The sequence below is a fragment of the Stomoxys calcitrans genome, chromosome 1 (assembly GCF_963082655.1).
Source record: "Stomoxys calcitrans chromosome 1, idStoCalc2.1, whole genome shotgun sequence".
NCBI lineage: Eukaryota > Metazoa > Arthropoda > Insecta > Diptera > Muscidae > Stomoxys > Stomoxys calcitrans.
The window spans coordinates 210987015-211003490 of record NC_081552.1 but is presented as its reverse complement, the minus strand read 5'-3'; the positions used below and the strand labels follow the sequence as shown (position 1 = coordinate 211003490).

The following is a 16476-nucleotide window of genomic DNA, read 5'->3' as shown; positions in this document are numbered from 1 at the left end:
CATCTCCCGATTTGAGTGCTTGAGTCTCTGGAAGCCGCAATTTTTGTTCGATTTGGCCGAAATTTTGCATATAGTGTTCTGTTATGACTTCCAACAACTATACCAAATACGGTCCAAATCGATCAAAAACCTAATATAGCTCCCATATAAACCCATCTCCCGATTTGACAGCTTGAGTCCCAGGAAGCCGCAATTTTAGTTCGATTTGGCTGAAATTTTGCATATAGTGTTCTGTTATGACTTCCTACAACTATACCAAGTACGGTTCAAATACCCTGATATAGCTCCCATATAAACCGATCTACCGATTTGACTTCTTGGGTCCTTACAAGCCCCAATTTTGACAAATACGTTCCAAATCGGTCAATAACCTGATTTGACTTCTTGAGTCCTTACCAGCACCAGTTTTTGTCCTAATTGGCTGAAGTTTTGCATGCGGCGTTTTTGTTACGACTTACAACAACTGTGCCAAATACGGTCCAAATCAGTCTCCTACCTGATATTGCTCCCATGTCAACCCGTCTTTCGATTATCTTCAACTGAATTTATTTAGTACAAATTTCTGGCAGAATCCATGGTGGTGGGTTCTATAGATGCGGTCCGGCCGAACTTAGCACGCTTTTACTTGTTTATATTAGTTAATCGTATTCGTACTCTACTCTCGAGTAACCTTCATAGGAGTCCCATATTGTCCCTTTCGGTCCACTTTTCATTTTGGGCGGTACTTTTGGTGCGCTTATGGGCTTGGGCGGCGCCCTAGGTACGTGGATTAATTTTTTGACATCATATTCGTGTTCTACTCCAGAATACCTTTTATTTGAGTTCCATATTGTCCCGATCGGTTCACTTTGATTTTGGGCGGTACCTTTGGGATGGGTTTGGGCTTGGGACGGCTCCCTAGATACTTTGATCAAAGTTTTTAATATCATATTCATACCCGACTCTCGAATACCTTTCATTAGAATCCTATATTGTCCTGATCTGTGCATTTTTTAATTTGGGCGGTACTCTTGGGGCGACACCCAAAGTATGTGGATCCAATTTTTGACACCATATTCCTAGATTTGAGTCCTATATTGTCCCGTTTGGTCCACTTTGATTTTGGGCGGTACTTTTGGAACGGCTTTGGGCTTGGAACGGCTCCCTAGATACTTCGATCCAAGTTTTTAATTTCATATTCATACCCTACTTCCGAATACCTTTCATTGAAGTCCTATATTGTCCCGATCGGTGCACTTTTTATTTTCGACGGTACTCTTGGGGGGACGCCCTAGGTATTTGGATTCCATTTTTGACGTCATATTCGTATTCCAAACTATATAACTTTTTTTATGGATTTTTGACCACTATCCAACAAAAAAGAATTTTGGACATCAGCCAACAAATGAAAATTTAGCAGGCCGAACAATTTTTCGTAAAACCGAGTTGACCAGTTCTAGGGCGCCATCAAGAGGCGCCATCTAGGGTCTTGGAATTTTGCCCATGATCTCGCTAACATCTCAGCTCTAACCAATCAAATGTCAATGAGATATCTATACCCGTTCTTAATTAGCATATTTTTGACTAGTTTTTTTTCGATTTTACCCCACTGTGTGATGCGTATCGTTTGATCCGAGGTCGGGACACACATCTCGAACGTTTGCATCAATCCTAGTTTTGAAGGCGGCTGCAGCTGCCGGAAAAGTTCGTTTGCTAATCGTAATCGACATATGCGTAAAACATTTTCCTATCCTATCCTGCAAAATAAGAGAACACCGCGGCGCAGAGGATAGCATGTCCACCTATGACACCGAACACTTCTACTTATTTCAATTGGCTATGACAGAACATTTGTTCCACTAGCCGAACGTAGAATAGCGTTCCAAGCGCCTCGATCTTCTGCGCTCATCTTATAATCTCTGACACCAAGTTTCGAGGTGTCTCCCACCACTTGATCTTTCGATCAGGCTTTTGGTCGTCCCGGTTTGCGTGTACCGCCGAACACCTGAGTTCAAAACCCGGCTAGAATATTAGACAAATATTGCAGTGGTTTTTAACCCTTTACTAATGCTGTCGACATGTGTGAGGTATTCAGCTGAATACAACATCTCTAATAAGTTGTGGGGTTCCGCCCCACGCCCTTCAGACTTGGCAATACATTGAAGATTGTTTATCATTGAGGCGCATTTTATCAGCACTCATGGCTGTTAGAACATGGAATATGTTAATGAACAGATTTTGCAAATTTCTGTCTAAAGTGTAAACCCAGAGTCCAAATAAACAGCTCTAACTTACTTTCTTGTGGCGCCATCTTTTGGAGAGTGACATTTCACCGTTTGTATTTGCACCGTTTTGTATCTCAAAAAGGAAAATTCCACGGGTCACTGTAATAATCTCATTAAATAGTAAAATAGACATGAAATTATGTCAAAGTATCTTCAAATATAAACAGTGTCCGGGGTGAATGATTAGTAGCACGTCGGCCCAAAAGATGGCGCTCGACCCTAAAAATAAGCTAAGCAGAACAAAGATGACACCCCCAAAAGATGGTGCTCGACTCTAAAAATAATCACTTAAGCTAGCTCAATGATATTCAAATACTAAAGGCGCCAGCGTAGCTTAGATGTTAGCATGTCCACGTGTACTTACTTACTTTAATTGGCTATGACAGAACGTTTGTCTCGTTAGCCGAACTCAAAAAAGCCTTTCAAGCGCCTCGATCTTTTGCGCTCCTTTTACAATTTTTGACTTGTGGAGGCTAAACTTTTCGACTGTTGGACCAAAAATGTCTCCCTTCCCTTCTTCTTCGCATAAAAATAACCCAGAATGATTTTATTATCATGGGCGGGTCAGCGGTCATATTCTCTCTCTAGGCGCTCGTAGAAAATATCCGTGGTCTGCTCGTCTTTGTCTTCCATCGAGGCATGGATGCAAATAAGTCTGATGTTAAAGAATTTGGCTTTTATGCGGATTGTGGCTAGCCTCTCATCCACCGGAGTAAAGCTCCAGACAAGGTGTTTCAGTCTCCGACTAACCACAAATCCACAGCCAAATTCGTACTTCGTGTTATGGCAGTTCGTCATCGTTTGGTGTTGTAGTGACGCCATTCCCAGTCCATCGCTCCTTCTGTAAGGCGGTAATAACTGCCTTGTACTTCTCTAATACATCCGCCATACTGCGGACATTCCAGCTGCAGATCCGCAAATCATGGTCCATTTTTCGTTTGTTTGGGTCGTTTAACGTTGGGGGGTCCGTTTTTACTATTCCCTTCTTTCTCATAGTAGTTCTCATAGTTCTCCGGGGGTGGGTTACTGACCCAGCGCCCCAACCGCATGGGTTTTGTGGGATTGCACATGTATTCCTCGTTGTGGCGAGCCGCTTGCTTCAAGATCCGACGCTCGCCGCCAGCCGCCCCTAACCTGGCAACAGGTTATTTAAGGCGCCAATAACTCGCCTTGTCATCTCGAGTATCATTGGCACTCAGTATTTAATAAAGAGCCAGTGCCACCTGACTCCTCACTGAGACTCTCCTCTCGAAAATCGAAAATCGTAGACTGCCCCTGGCCACATTTGCAGCTACTCCGCATAAAAACGGAGCTTTTCACCATCCGCAACCTGTGGACGCTTGTGGTAGCTTTCAGCTAAGCTTGCCGTGATAAGGATGGAGAACCCCACAAGTCGGAATTCAAAGTTCCAGCCTGTGCGGTGCTCATAGTTATCGCGTGTCGGCCGGGGGCTTTTATGAGCCTAAGACTTTAAATCGGCAGATATGTTTATATGGCAGCTATATCCAAATCTGTACCGATCTGGACCAAATTGAATAAGGATATCGAGTGGCCTAAATTTCTGCGAAATCGGACAATAAATGGGGCCTTTATGGGCCTAAGAGCTTAAATCGGCTATATCTAAGTCTGTACCAATATGGGCCAAATTGCAAAAAGATGTCGAGTGGCCTTACACAACTCACTGTCCCTAATTGCTGCGAACTCAGATAATAAATGTGGCTTTTTATGAGCCTACGACCTTAAATCGGCAAATCGTTCTATATGGGGGCTATATCAAGATATAGTCCGATATAGCCCATCTTCAAACTTCACCTGCCTATGGGCAAAAAAAAAGAATCTGTGCAAAGTTTCAGCTCAATATCTTTATTTTTAAAGACTGTAGCGTGATTTCAACAGACAGACAGACGGGCAGAAGGACGGACTAGATCGTCTTAGATTTTTACGCTGATCAAGAATATATATACTTTATAGGGTCGGACATGGACATTTCGAGGTGTTACAAACGGAATGACAAAATGAATATACCCCCATCCTTCGGGGTGTAGTCATAGAAAAACACCACCTCCAACATTTCAGGCAAATCGAGTAATAAATGCGCCATCCAGAGGCTCAAAAAGTCAAACTGGGAGATCGGTTTATATGGCATCTATATCAGGTTATAGACCGTTTTGGACCGTACTAGGCAGAGTTATTGGAAGTCATAACAGAACACCGCATGCAAAATTTCAACCAAATCGGACAAAAATTGCGTCTTGCAGGGACTCAAGAAATCAAATCGAGAGATCGGATTATATGGGAGCTATATCAGCTATATAGACCGATTTTGACCGTAGTTGTCACAGTTGTTGAGAACAAAATTTCAGCCAAATCGAGCAAAAATTGCCACTTGTAAGGACTCAAGAAGTCAAATCGTGAGATCGGTTTATATGGGAGCTATATCTAAATCTGAACCGATATGGCCCATTTGCAATCCCCAACGACCTACATCAATACTAAGTGTGTGTGCAAAATTTCAAGCGTTTAGCTTTACGCGTTCGATCGCCATCGTGATTTCGACAGATGTCCGTCCGGACATGGTTTAACAGAACACCACATGCAAAATTTCAGCCAAATCGAACAAAAATTGGGACTTGTAAGGACTCAAGAAGTCAAATCGAGAGATCGGTTATCGATATGGCCCATTTGCAATCCCCAACGACCTACATCAATAGTAAGTGTGTGTGTGAAAAATTTCAAGCGTTTAGTTTTACGCGTTCGATCGCCATCGTGATTTCGATAGATGTCCGTCCGGACATGGCTAGTTCGACTTTATATGGGGTCTTGGACGAATATTTCGAGGTGTTACAAACGGAATGACTAAATGAATATACCCCCATCCTTGGGTGGTGGATATAACAATCGTTGAATCCAAATTGGCAGAACTCTTTTGTCTTTTGTTTGTTGTGATAATAGGAACATATGATTTATAGTGGAATGTCCCATATGCTAGAGAACTATACTCTGGCAAAATGTCAAAAATCCAATAAAACAAATCGAAAAACCATAAAAACACAATTAGTCATCTATGAAGATAAAAATAGAAACAACTATTATGTAGTACATATAGGAGATATTCAAAGGTAATCCCTAGAAAAGTAGATTTTTTTTTTGTATCTTTGCCTTTCCACCAATAAATGGGTCAAACACAATTCTATTGAAGTAGGTTAAGTGGTCTAGTAGCAGTAGACCAGCGTAGGGATGAAGAGAAAGAAAGAATACTAAATACAAAACATGTTTATACGACGAATCGTTTGAACGTCACGATCGTTTGGTCTGAGACCTACGTCAGGTTTCAAGTTTTTTTTTTTCAGAACAAAAGTTTTCTTTGCCTTGTTTGTTGTGTTCTTTTTGGCTAAATTAAATATTTTAAGAACAAAAGAAACGGTGATCAAACGGTGAATGGCATTATAAATAATTTATAAGGATGTTTATCTTATTTTCAAGAGACACAATTTATGTAGGCTGTATCTATAAAATGTGGGTCTTTCATTTCTCGTTATATTGGGTTGCCCAAAAAGTAATTGCGGATTTTTCATATAGTCGGCGTTGACAAATTTTTTCACAGCTTGTGAATCTGTAATTGCAGTCTTTCTTCTGTCAGTTATCAGCTGTTACTTTTAGCTTGCTTTAGAAAAAAAGTATATTTGATTAAAGTTCATTCTAAGTTTTATTAAAAATGCATTTACTTTCATTTAAAAAATCCGCAATTACTTTTTGGGCAACCCAATACTACTATCCACACAGCTATTCATTCATTTTGAGTTTTGCGTTTTGAGTTTTTGCGCGCATTTATTGTGGCTCACTCAACAACACGTGCTGCCACTCTTAGGTAAATAAAATGAGACAAAAATCAAAATAAAATGTTTTTTTAAAAAAAAAAAAAAAGCTTTTGTCATTTTACGTAAAAGGTGGAACTTTCATTTGTTATAGATCACTGGTTTCGTAACTCATAGGTCAGCTCGTGGTGGCATTGCAATTGTACTGGAATTATATCTGGCATTACTTGTATGAAAATTAAACAACAACAAAAAAACGTCATGCAGTTGTGGTGTATAGAAAACAATTTTGTTTGATAACACTGGCTTACAGTTTTTATTTTCACCATATTTAGGATAAGTTCAAAGATGGGCTATATCGGGCCCCCCATTTACACCGAGTTCCCAATTATAGTCCTTAAGGCTCTAGCAAGCCGTTTTTAGAACACGATTTCGAAATTTGCTATGGCGGGTTGCTATCCCTGGCAAGTTTGCTCCAAATGGAACAATATTGGGATGTCGCTGTCCTATGGACCCATCTTCTGATTTAAGGTTTTGGCCTCATAAAAGGAACATTTATTAACTTTGCTGAAAGCTGAGGCCACCGTAGCATGTCCGCCTATGACGCTGAACACCTGGGTTCGAATCCTGGCAAAACCATCAGAAAAAAAATGCTGGCATTATTTGTGAGGTACTATGCCATGTAAAAACTTCTCTCCAAAGAGGTGTCGCACGGCGGCCCCCCTTTCGGACTCGGCTATAAAAAGGAGGCCCCTTTATCATTGAGCTTAAAACTTAAATCGGACTGTTCCTTAGTGGAATGTTAATGGGCAAAATTTGTATGTATTTTGTGAAATCTGGCACAGTATATTGTATCAGAGTCGTGTATGGATCAATTGCGATTATATTTTCATATAGCTGCCATATATACCTATTCCCCGATTTGGGGTCTAAGGCCCATAAAAGGGTAATTTTTTAGAATTTCGCCGAAATTTGGCACAACACACAGAAAAAAAAAATCACAAAACCCAATCAATTAAAAAAATTATTTGAAAAAAAGTCGTTTTCCATTAAAAAATTAATTGTTTTAATCATTTTTTAATTAAATATGAGTTTTATACCCACCAAGGGTGGGGGTATATTCATTTTGTCATTCCATTTGCAACACATCGAAATATCCATTTCGACCCTATAAAGTGGATATATTCTTGATCGTCGTAACAATCTAGGACGATCTAGCCATGTCCGTCTGTCTGTCTGTCTGTTAAAATCACGCTACAATCCTTAACAATAGAGATATTGAGCTGAAACTTTACACAGATTCTTTTTTTGTCCATAAGCAGGTTAAGTTCGAAGATGGGCTATATCGGACTATATCTTGATATAGCCCCCATATAGACTGATACGCCGATTTAAGGTCTTAGGCCCATAAAAGCCACATTTATTTTCCGATTTTGCTGAAATTTAGGACAGTATGTTGTGTAAGGCCCTTTGACATCCCGCTTCAATTTCGTTCAGATCGGCCCAGATTTGGATATCTCTTCCTTATAGACCGATCTCTCGATTTAAGGTCTTGGGCCCATAAAATGCGCATTAATTGCCCGATGTCGCCGAAATTTGTGACAGTGAGTTGTGTGAGTTCCCTTGACATCATCCTGCTATTTGGTCCAGATCGGTCCAGATTTGGATATAGCAGCCATATAGACCGATCTCTCGATGTAAGGCCCATAAAAGTCGTATTTATTGTCCGATTTTGCCGAAATCTTGAGTTGTGTTTGGCTCTTCGACATCTTTCTGCAATTTGACCAAGATCGGTCCAGATTTGGATATAGCTGTCATATAGACCGATCTCTCGATTTAAGGTTTTAGACCCATTAAGACCGTTAAATTTTTCTGAAATTTGGGACAATGACTTATGTTAGGCTTTTCCACATCCGTGTGGTATATGGTTCAGTTCGGTTAATATTTGGATAAAGCTTCCAAAAAGACCAATAATTTTTGTTCTATAAAATTGAACAATGGCTTGTACTTTTTAGACCACTTAATGTCCGTACCGAATTTGATTCAAATCGGACCATATTTCGATATAGCTGCTATGGGGGCATAAATTATACATTTTTCGCCGGATCATGACGAACGGTGGTTGACATATATTCCCAAGGTGGTGGGTATCTAAAATTCCTTGCCTTTTTATTAGCTATTATCATACCCACCACCCCACCAGGATGGGGTCATACTAATCTAGTCATTCCGTTTGTAACACCTCGAAATATTCCTCTAAGACCCCATCCTATGATAGTGGGTATGAAAACGGGAGAACCCATTTCCATGAAATTTTCACACATTATAGAGTTCCCCCCCCCCCTTTTTTTTAATAATTAAACGGGGAGCGGACTCTCCCCTTACCCAAATTTCATCAGATCTCGGAGATAGTAGCGTTGACTTGAGCGAAATTTGGCTTAAATTTTTGAAATTGATATAAAATTTTGGGGTCAACTAATCTGGGGGAACGCCCCACCCCAAAACCCACTCAAACGGACATGATTATCTATTGGGACATGTGGGTATCAAATTAAAGGTATTCAAGAGTAGAATACGAAACTTGTATAACAATTTGGGGACCCGTCCCAAGAGGGCCGCCCCACCCGAAACGGACATTTAGGCCGATCAGGACAATATGGGACTCAAGTAGAATACGAAACATCTATATAACAATTTGAGGTCTATTTCCAGGGGGGTCGCCCCAACCAAAATTATGCCCCATGTACACCGACAGTATGCGATGCAGGCGAAAGGTATTTGGGAGTAGAATACGAAAGTTACATAAGAATATACGGCCAATTCTCATGGAAAAATCAACCCAAACGGCCATAGAAGCCGATCGGCACCATATGCGACTCACACGAAAGATATTTGAGAGTAGAAGGCGAAATTTATAAAAAATTTTGGGGTCAATTCCCAAGGGGGGTTACCACACCCCATTTTGCTATATTCCAAAGAATAGGAGACTGGTGTATTGTCTCCTCAAAAGCAATTTCTATGTTTTTTATTAGGTCTATTAAATAGTTAATTACCTTCTTTACATATACCAGATATGTTTTTTCTGTAACGCCAAGGATACTGAAACAAAAGAAAAACAATTACTTAATTAATTTATACAAATAAAGTAAAAAAAAAGAATTTAAAAATAATAGTTAAAACTTTTTTAGACCACCTCGGAAACGGGTATGGGACTCATAACAGAACTGAACATTCAAAATTTCAATGCAGTCGTATAAGGAATGCGCTCTCAAAGTCAAATATGGCATTATATAGTAGCCAAATCGATTTGGCTCTTTAGGGCGTTAGAATTCATAACATCACTTGAAAAATTTGAAATCGGAGACGGGGTATTCAGACGGAACCACAGTACAAGTCTATGTGTAAAATTTCAGCCAAATCGAATAAGAATTGGGCCTTTTAGGGGCTCAAGAAGTAAAATAGGGAGATCGGTTTATAGGGAAGCTATATCAGGTTATGGACCGATTTGAACCGTATTTGAAACAGTTGTTGGAAGTCATAACAAAACACCTCATGCAAAATTTCAGCTAAGTCGAATAGGGATTGCGCCCTCTAGTGGGTCAAGTAGTCAAAATCCAAGATCGGTTTATATGGCAGCTATATCAGGTTATGGACCGATTTCAATCGTACTTGGCACAGTTGTTGGAAGTCATAACAAAACACGTCATGCAAAATTTCAGCCATATCGGATAGGAATTGCGCCCTCTAGAGGCTCAAAAAGTCAAGACCCCAGATCGGTTTATATGACAGCTATGTCAGGTTATGGACCGATTTGAACCATATTAGACATAACAAAACACCTCATGCAAAATTTCAGGCATATCGGATAATAATTACGCCCTCTTGAGGCCCGAGAAGTCAAGATCCCAGATCGGTTTATATGGCAGCTATGTCAGGTTATGTACCAATTTGAACCATATTTGGCACAGTTGTTGGAAGTCATAACAAACCACGTCATGCAAAATGTCAGCCATATCGGATAGGAATTGCGCCCTCTAGAGGCTCAAAAAGTCAAGACCCCAGATCGGTTTATATGGCAGCTATATCAGGTTATGGACCGATTTCAATCGTACTTGGCACAGTTGTTGGAAGTCATAACAAAACACGTCATGTAAAATTTCAGCCATATCGGATAGGAATTGCGCCCTCTAGAAGCTCAAGAAGTCAAGACCCCAGATCGGTTTATATGACAGCTATGTCAGGTTATGGACCGATTTCAATCGTACTTGGCACAGTTGTTCGAAGTCATAACAAAACACGTCATGCAAAATTTCAGCCATATCGGATAGGAATTGCGCCCTCTAGAGGCTCAAGAAGTCAAGACCCCAGATCGGTTTATATGGCAGGTTATGGACTGATTTGAACCATAATTGGCACAGTTGTTGGAAACCATAACAAAACACGTCATGCAAAATTTCAGCCATATCGGATAGGAATTGCGCCCTCTAGAGGCTCAAGAAGTCAAGACCTCAGATCGGTTTATATGACAGCTATGTCAGGTTATGGACCGATTTGAACCATAATTGGCACAGTTGTTGGAAACCATAACAAAACATCTCATGCAAAATTTAAGCCAAATCGGTTAAGAATTGCGTCCTCTAGTGGCTCAAGAAGTCAAGATCCCAGATTGGTTTATATGGCAGTTATATCAAGACATGGACCGATTTCAATCGTACTTGGCACAGTTGTTGGAAGTCATAACAAAACACGTCATGCAAAATTTCAGCCATATCGGATAGAATTGCGCCCTCTTGAAGCTCAAGAAGTCAAGACCCCAGATCGGTTTATATGACAGCTATGTCAGGTTATGGACCGATTTGACCGATAATTGGCACAGTTGTTGGAAACCATAACAAAACATCTCATGCAAAATTTAAGCCAAATCGGATAAGAATTGCTTCCTCTAGTTGCTCAAGAAGTCAAGATCCCAGATTGGTTTATATGGCAGTTATATCAAAACATGCACCGATATGGCCCATTTACAATCCCAACCGACCTACACTAATGAGAAGTATATGTGAAAAATTTGAAGCGGATAGCTTTATTCCTTCAAAAGTTAGGGTGCTTTCGACAGACAGACGGACGGACAGACGGAGGGATGGACAGACGGACGGACATGGCTAGATCGATTTAAAATATGATGACGATCAAGTTATATTCTTTATACTTTATGGGGTCTTAGACAAATATTTCGAGGAGTTACAAACAGAATGACGAAATTAGCATACCCCCATCCTATGGTGGAGGGTATAAAAATACATCTACATACAAAAGTTATGAAGGAAATAACAATGTGACATTTTTACAAAAAAATCCAAAATTTTAATTTTTTCGGAAATTTTAGGTTATGAAGCGAAAAACTTTTGATGGGAAGGGGTTGTCCCCTCGTAGAATTTTCAAACGGTGAACAAAAATTTTTAATCAGTTTACAATTCTAAACGACCTACATCAACAAGCAAGAATATATTTGCAGACAATTTATAGAGGCTAGCTATAATTTTTATACCCTACACCACTACTGTGGTACAGAGTATTATAACTTAGTTGTAACACCCAAAAGGAAGAGAGATAGACCCATTGATAAGTATACCGATCGACTCAGAATCACTTTCTGATTCGATTTAGCCATGTCCGTCTGGCTGTCTATCTGGCCGTCTGTCTGTCTGCCTTTCCATGCTAATTTGTATACAAAATTTTCAATCCGATCGTCTTCAGATTTGGCATGGGAATATTTTACGGCCTAGAGACGAAGCCTATTGAAATTGGAAAAAATCGGTTCAGATTTGGATACAGCTCCCATATATATGTTCGTCCGATTTTCAGTAATAATACAATAAAATGGTCATTTGTTAATCGATTCTCTTGAAATTTGGTAGGAAGGGTTTTCTCTTGACTCTCGGTATTACTGGTGAATTTCATGGAAATCGGTATAGATTTAGATATAGCTGTCATGTATATATATCGCCCGATTTTCACTTTTAGAGCCACTGCAAGCGCAATTATTGACCAATCCTCCCAAAATTTTTTTAACAACACTTTCCTCGACGACATCCACAATGTCTGTAAAGTTTGCTCGAAATCGGTTCAGATTTAGACATAGCTCCCATATATATGTTCGTCCGATTTGCAGTAATAATGCAATAAAATGGTAATTTGTTAACCGATTCTATTGAAATTTGGTAGGAAGGGTTTTCTCTTGACTCTCGGTATTACTGTTGAATTTCATGGAAATCGGTTCAGATTTAGATATAGCTGTCATATATGTATATCGCCCGATTTTCACTTCTAGAGCCATTGCAATCGCAAAATTATGGGTAATTTGCAATAATGTTGTCATTTGTGAACCGTAGATATTACACTTTGAACATATTTCCTCGAAATGTGATACGAATTGTTTAACAACCCATATGAAAACATTCGGCGAGGTCCATAGGTCCAGGGTAGGTGTAGGGTATTATAAAGTCGGCACCGCCCGACTTTTGCCTTTCCTTACTGGTTTGACATATGCTTGGAATCCTGCCAGCAAGTTCTTGATTTCAAACAAAATAATAACCTTTCTCCCTACAAGAAAATTTTTTTTTGTAAATTTATCCATTTACCTTAAAAATCTGCTCAAAATGAAATTTCTTTTCTCTTAGTGTATTAGCTTGCATCACAATTACCACTTGCCAAGGGTACAAAAACAAAAACATACGGTTATTGTCCTTTCCCATGCACACGAAGACAATTGCTGCAACATTGTATCGAAAAAACGATACAAGAAACATCATAAAAGCGCTACAATTTGCCACGATTAATTGCAAGCACATGACTAACTGACGGACTGACTGACTGCCCACGCTAAACCAATAACGAATTATTTTTAACATTAACAAAATTTGCATAGATCTACACAAAATATTGCCATTGTAGCTAAGAGAAAATTTTGCTTCTTCATCTTCCTTGAAATGCCATTTCGACAATTCAGTAAAATTTGAAAAAAAAAATTAAAAAAAAAATTCAAAATTATCGCATTCAGAGTTTTGTTGCGACTGCAGTAACCAAAATGCTGATGCAATAGATTTTGCTCGTTTATAGCTTAATAAAGTATTATATTACCTAAAGTTTGTATTTGGCTAAAACGCAAAAAAAGTTTTGCTTCAAATCATCATAGCTAAATACACCAAAAAACGGGGTATCTATAGGGCAGCACCGTTAAAATCGTACGAAAAGAGAATCTCTCATAATAATAATAAAAAAAATCTAAACATGTAAATATTTCCTTATAGTCACACGTGGTCTCCGAGCCGATGGACAGCCATCACGATTTACAGTGAATAAAATTGCGCAAAGTCATTCAAGGTGTTGCGCTCCGACGGAATCTCCACATTGATGCTGAAGAATCTGGACCTACCTGTAGTCGAGTACCTTGCAACGGTCCTCAACCTGTCTTTGTACACTCTTATGGTGTCCCATGTCTGGAAGATGGGCAGAGGGATCCCGCTATTGAAACCTAAGGTGGAACTCCTTCTGACTGCCAGTGCAGGACACACACAACAGATGTTCTATAGTCTCTTCGTCCTCCACGTCCTCATGACTGACGCAATGACCGCGAAGTCTGTTTTAGCCAGGGACAGCAAAGCGGTAGACCTCTTCAAGTCTAAATTAGGCTTTGTAGTTTTGGAATGTTTCCGGTCGGTTTATTCCCTTTATTACAAATCCCCGGATTGCAGCTTATAATAAATCCGATAAGCAGCTGACCTCTTTTGTCGATATCTGAACTTCCCCAAATCAGGTTGTTGTTGTAGCAATGTGTTGTATACTGAGGCGGCAGCCCTTACCGATGAAGCACTCCATGGGTTCAATACGGGATTGGTGATGTGCTTTAGCATCACCTCCTACAATGAGGTTGCAGAAGCGGCTTCAACCATCAACTTAAGGCTTGAAGGTGGCATCTCGTAATGGTGTGCCATATAAAGCGAAGCCAATCCCATGGCAGCCGGTACGTACAACCGGCTGCCATGGGATTGGTGATGTGCTTTAGCATCACCTCTTACAATGAGGTTGCAGAAGAGGCTTCAACCATCAACTTAAGGCTTGAAGGTGACATCTCGGAATGGTGTGCCATATAAAGCGAAGCCAATAAATAGTCCAGGCAAATAGTCGAGCAAAAGTGAGTGGCTTTGATTACTTCCACACATATTTGTTATGTGAATTATGTCAAGTTCGGCTGGACCGTATCCCATATACCCTCCCCCAGGTATCGCATTTGTCAACTTCTTGCCCGGTATCTCCTAATAGGTAAACAAAGGATAATGAATGAGAATTGCTGTGCTATTGGAGCTAGTGTATCAGGTTATGAACCGATTCGGATACATGGTTTGGATGTTGGAGGCCATAATAGATGCCATCGTACAAAATTTCAACCAAATCGGATATGAATTGCGCCTTATAGAGGCTCAAGAAGTAATATTGGGAGATTGGTTTATATGGCAGCTATATGGCAGGTTATGAACGCCCTCTAGAGGCGCAGTACTAAATCGATCTCTCAAGATCCGAGATCGGTTTATATGGCAGCAATATCAGGTTATAAACCGATTCGGGTCCTACTTGGCTTGGGTGTTGAAGCCCATAGCAGATGCAATCGTGCAAAATCTCAACCAAAATCAGACAAGAATTATGCCCTCTGGAGGCTCAAGAAGTAAAATCGGGAGATCGGCTTATATGGGAGTCATATCAAGTTTTGAACCGATTCGGACCATACTTATCACAGCTATTGAAAGTCAAAACAAAACACTTTATGCAAAATTTCAGCCAAATCGGATGAGTATTGCGCCCTCTCAAGGCTCAAGAAGTCATGATCCGAGATCGGGTTATATGGGAGCTATATCAGGTTATGGACCGATTCAGACCATATTTGGCACGTATATAAGAAGTCATATAAAAGTCACTGAGCAAAATTTAAGCCAAATCGGATAAGAATTAAGCCCTCTGGAGGCTCAAGAAGTCAATATCCGAGATCGGTTTATATGGCAAATATATCAGGTTTTGGACCGTTTCAGACCATATATGGCACGTATGTTGAAGGTCATAAAAAACGTGATTATACAAAATTTCAATCAAATCGGATATGAATTGTGCCTTATAGAGGCTCAAGAAGTAAAATCGGGATATATATGGCAGCTATATCAGGTTATGAACCAATTCGAAACCTACTTGGCACAGTTCAAATAAGTCCAAATAAACCAATGAAAATTGCAAATTTCATCATTTTGATTTCTAATTTTTTGGGTTATAGGAATGTGCCAAAAAATTGAATAGGATACAATAAAATAAAATCATGTATTTCAACACAACATGCGAAAAAGCACTCACCCACTTCGACACCCAGCCCCCAAAAACCAAAAGGCAAGCACGCGATGATGAAGGTTCTCTATTTTAAAAATAGGAAAAACAAATACAAAATTTTTTGTATCTGTGTGTATTTATAAATGATTGCTATTTGCACTCATACCTAGAAATAGTGAGAGCGTACATACAAACATACATACGTAAAATATTCTCAAATGTTAGGTAATGCGTGGCTTTTTGTTTATATTCCGCAATTTTTCTCAAAAGAGCGATACAAAAAAAAACCCCATAGTAGAGGAAAAAAAAAAACATCACAACAAAACACTTATTGACATTGGCCTAATATCAACAGACATTAAGCTAAACAATTGAATATTGAAGATGATTGCATACGGGTGGGTGGGGTGGTGTGGGTTAGAAAGGCCCTCGCCACAAGTACCTGTCCGATTTATACCGACTCCGTGATGTGATCATTACTAAGGTAGTATTGGTGCCACGTGCAAAGTGTGTTTATAGAGCTGTACTGCACTTTGGCACTGTCAATCAAGCAAAGTGTATAGGAAAAATGCATTCGTTGTCAATCGAGTGACATCTCCGAAACGCCATCTCCCATATCAATTTGCACATTGCAATGTTATGCTAGGAATTTCTTGGCAATTTGTTAAGATAGGGTATTTTTAGAAAAGCAATCTAAACGCATCTATGACAGCATCAATTGTCTATGCAGCCACCCTAGTTATTTGCTAGTAATTTCTTAGTCTAAAGGAATTTGAACTATGAAATTTGTCCCCTCTGCCGGTATGTAAAACGCAACATTTTAGTTTATGTTAAGAAATTGCCAAAAAAAAAAATTCCTGAGTATATAATGTATTAAAAATATCACCTTGGTGATATAAGTTTGTAATATGATTGAAAATATTCTGTAAGAACTTTAGACCCGGAAATGGTTAAAACCAAGTAAGGATGGGCTAAAGTCGGGCGAAGCCGACCGAAATGGTAAAAAACCTTTTGACACCCTGCACCACATT

At 39.6% G+C, this 16476-nt stretch overlaps 2 protein-coding genes across 4 annotated transcripts in view; one reads left to right on the top strand and one right to left on the bottom strand.

Annotated features, from left to right (window-relative positions):
• Positions 1-16476, top strand: part of LOC106092952 (capon-like protein) — a 977840-nt gene that overhangs the window by 62712 nt on the left and 898652 nt on the right. The gene's annotated exons all lie outside the window — the stretch shown is intronic.
• Positions 1-16476, bottom strand: part of LOC106086374 (proton-coupled amino acid transporter-like protein pathetic) — an 85890-nt gene that overhangs the window by 42641 nt on the left and 26773 nt on the right. For all 3 annotated transcript variants that reach the window (XM_059361278.1, XM_059361280.1, XM_059361279.1), the window contains one exon: positions 9133-9178. The gene's annotated coding sequence lies outside the window, so the exon portion shown is untranslated. The remainder of the gene's footprint in view (positions 1-9132; positions 9179-16476) is intronic.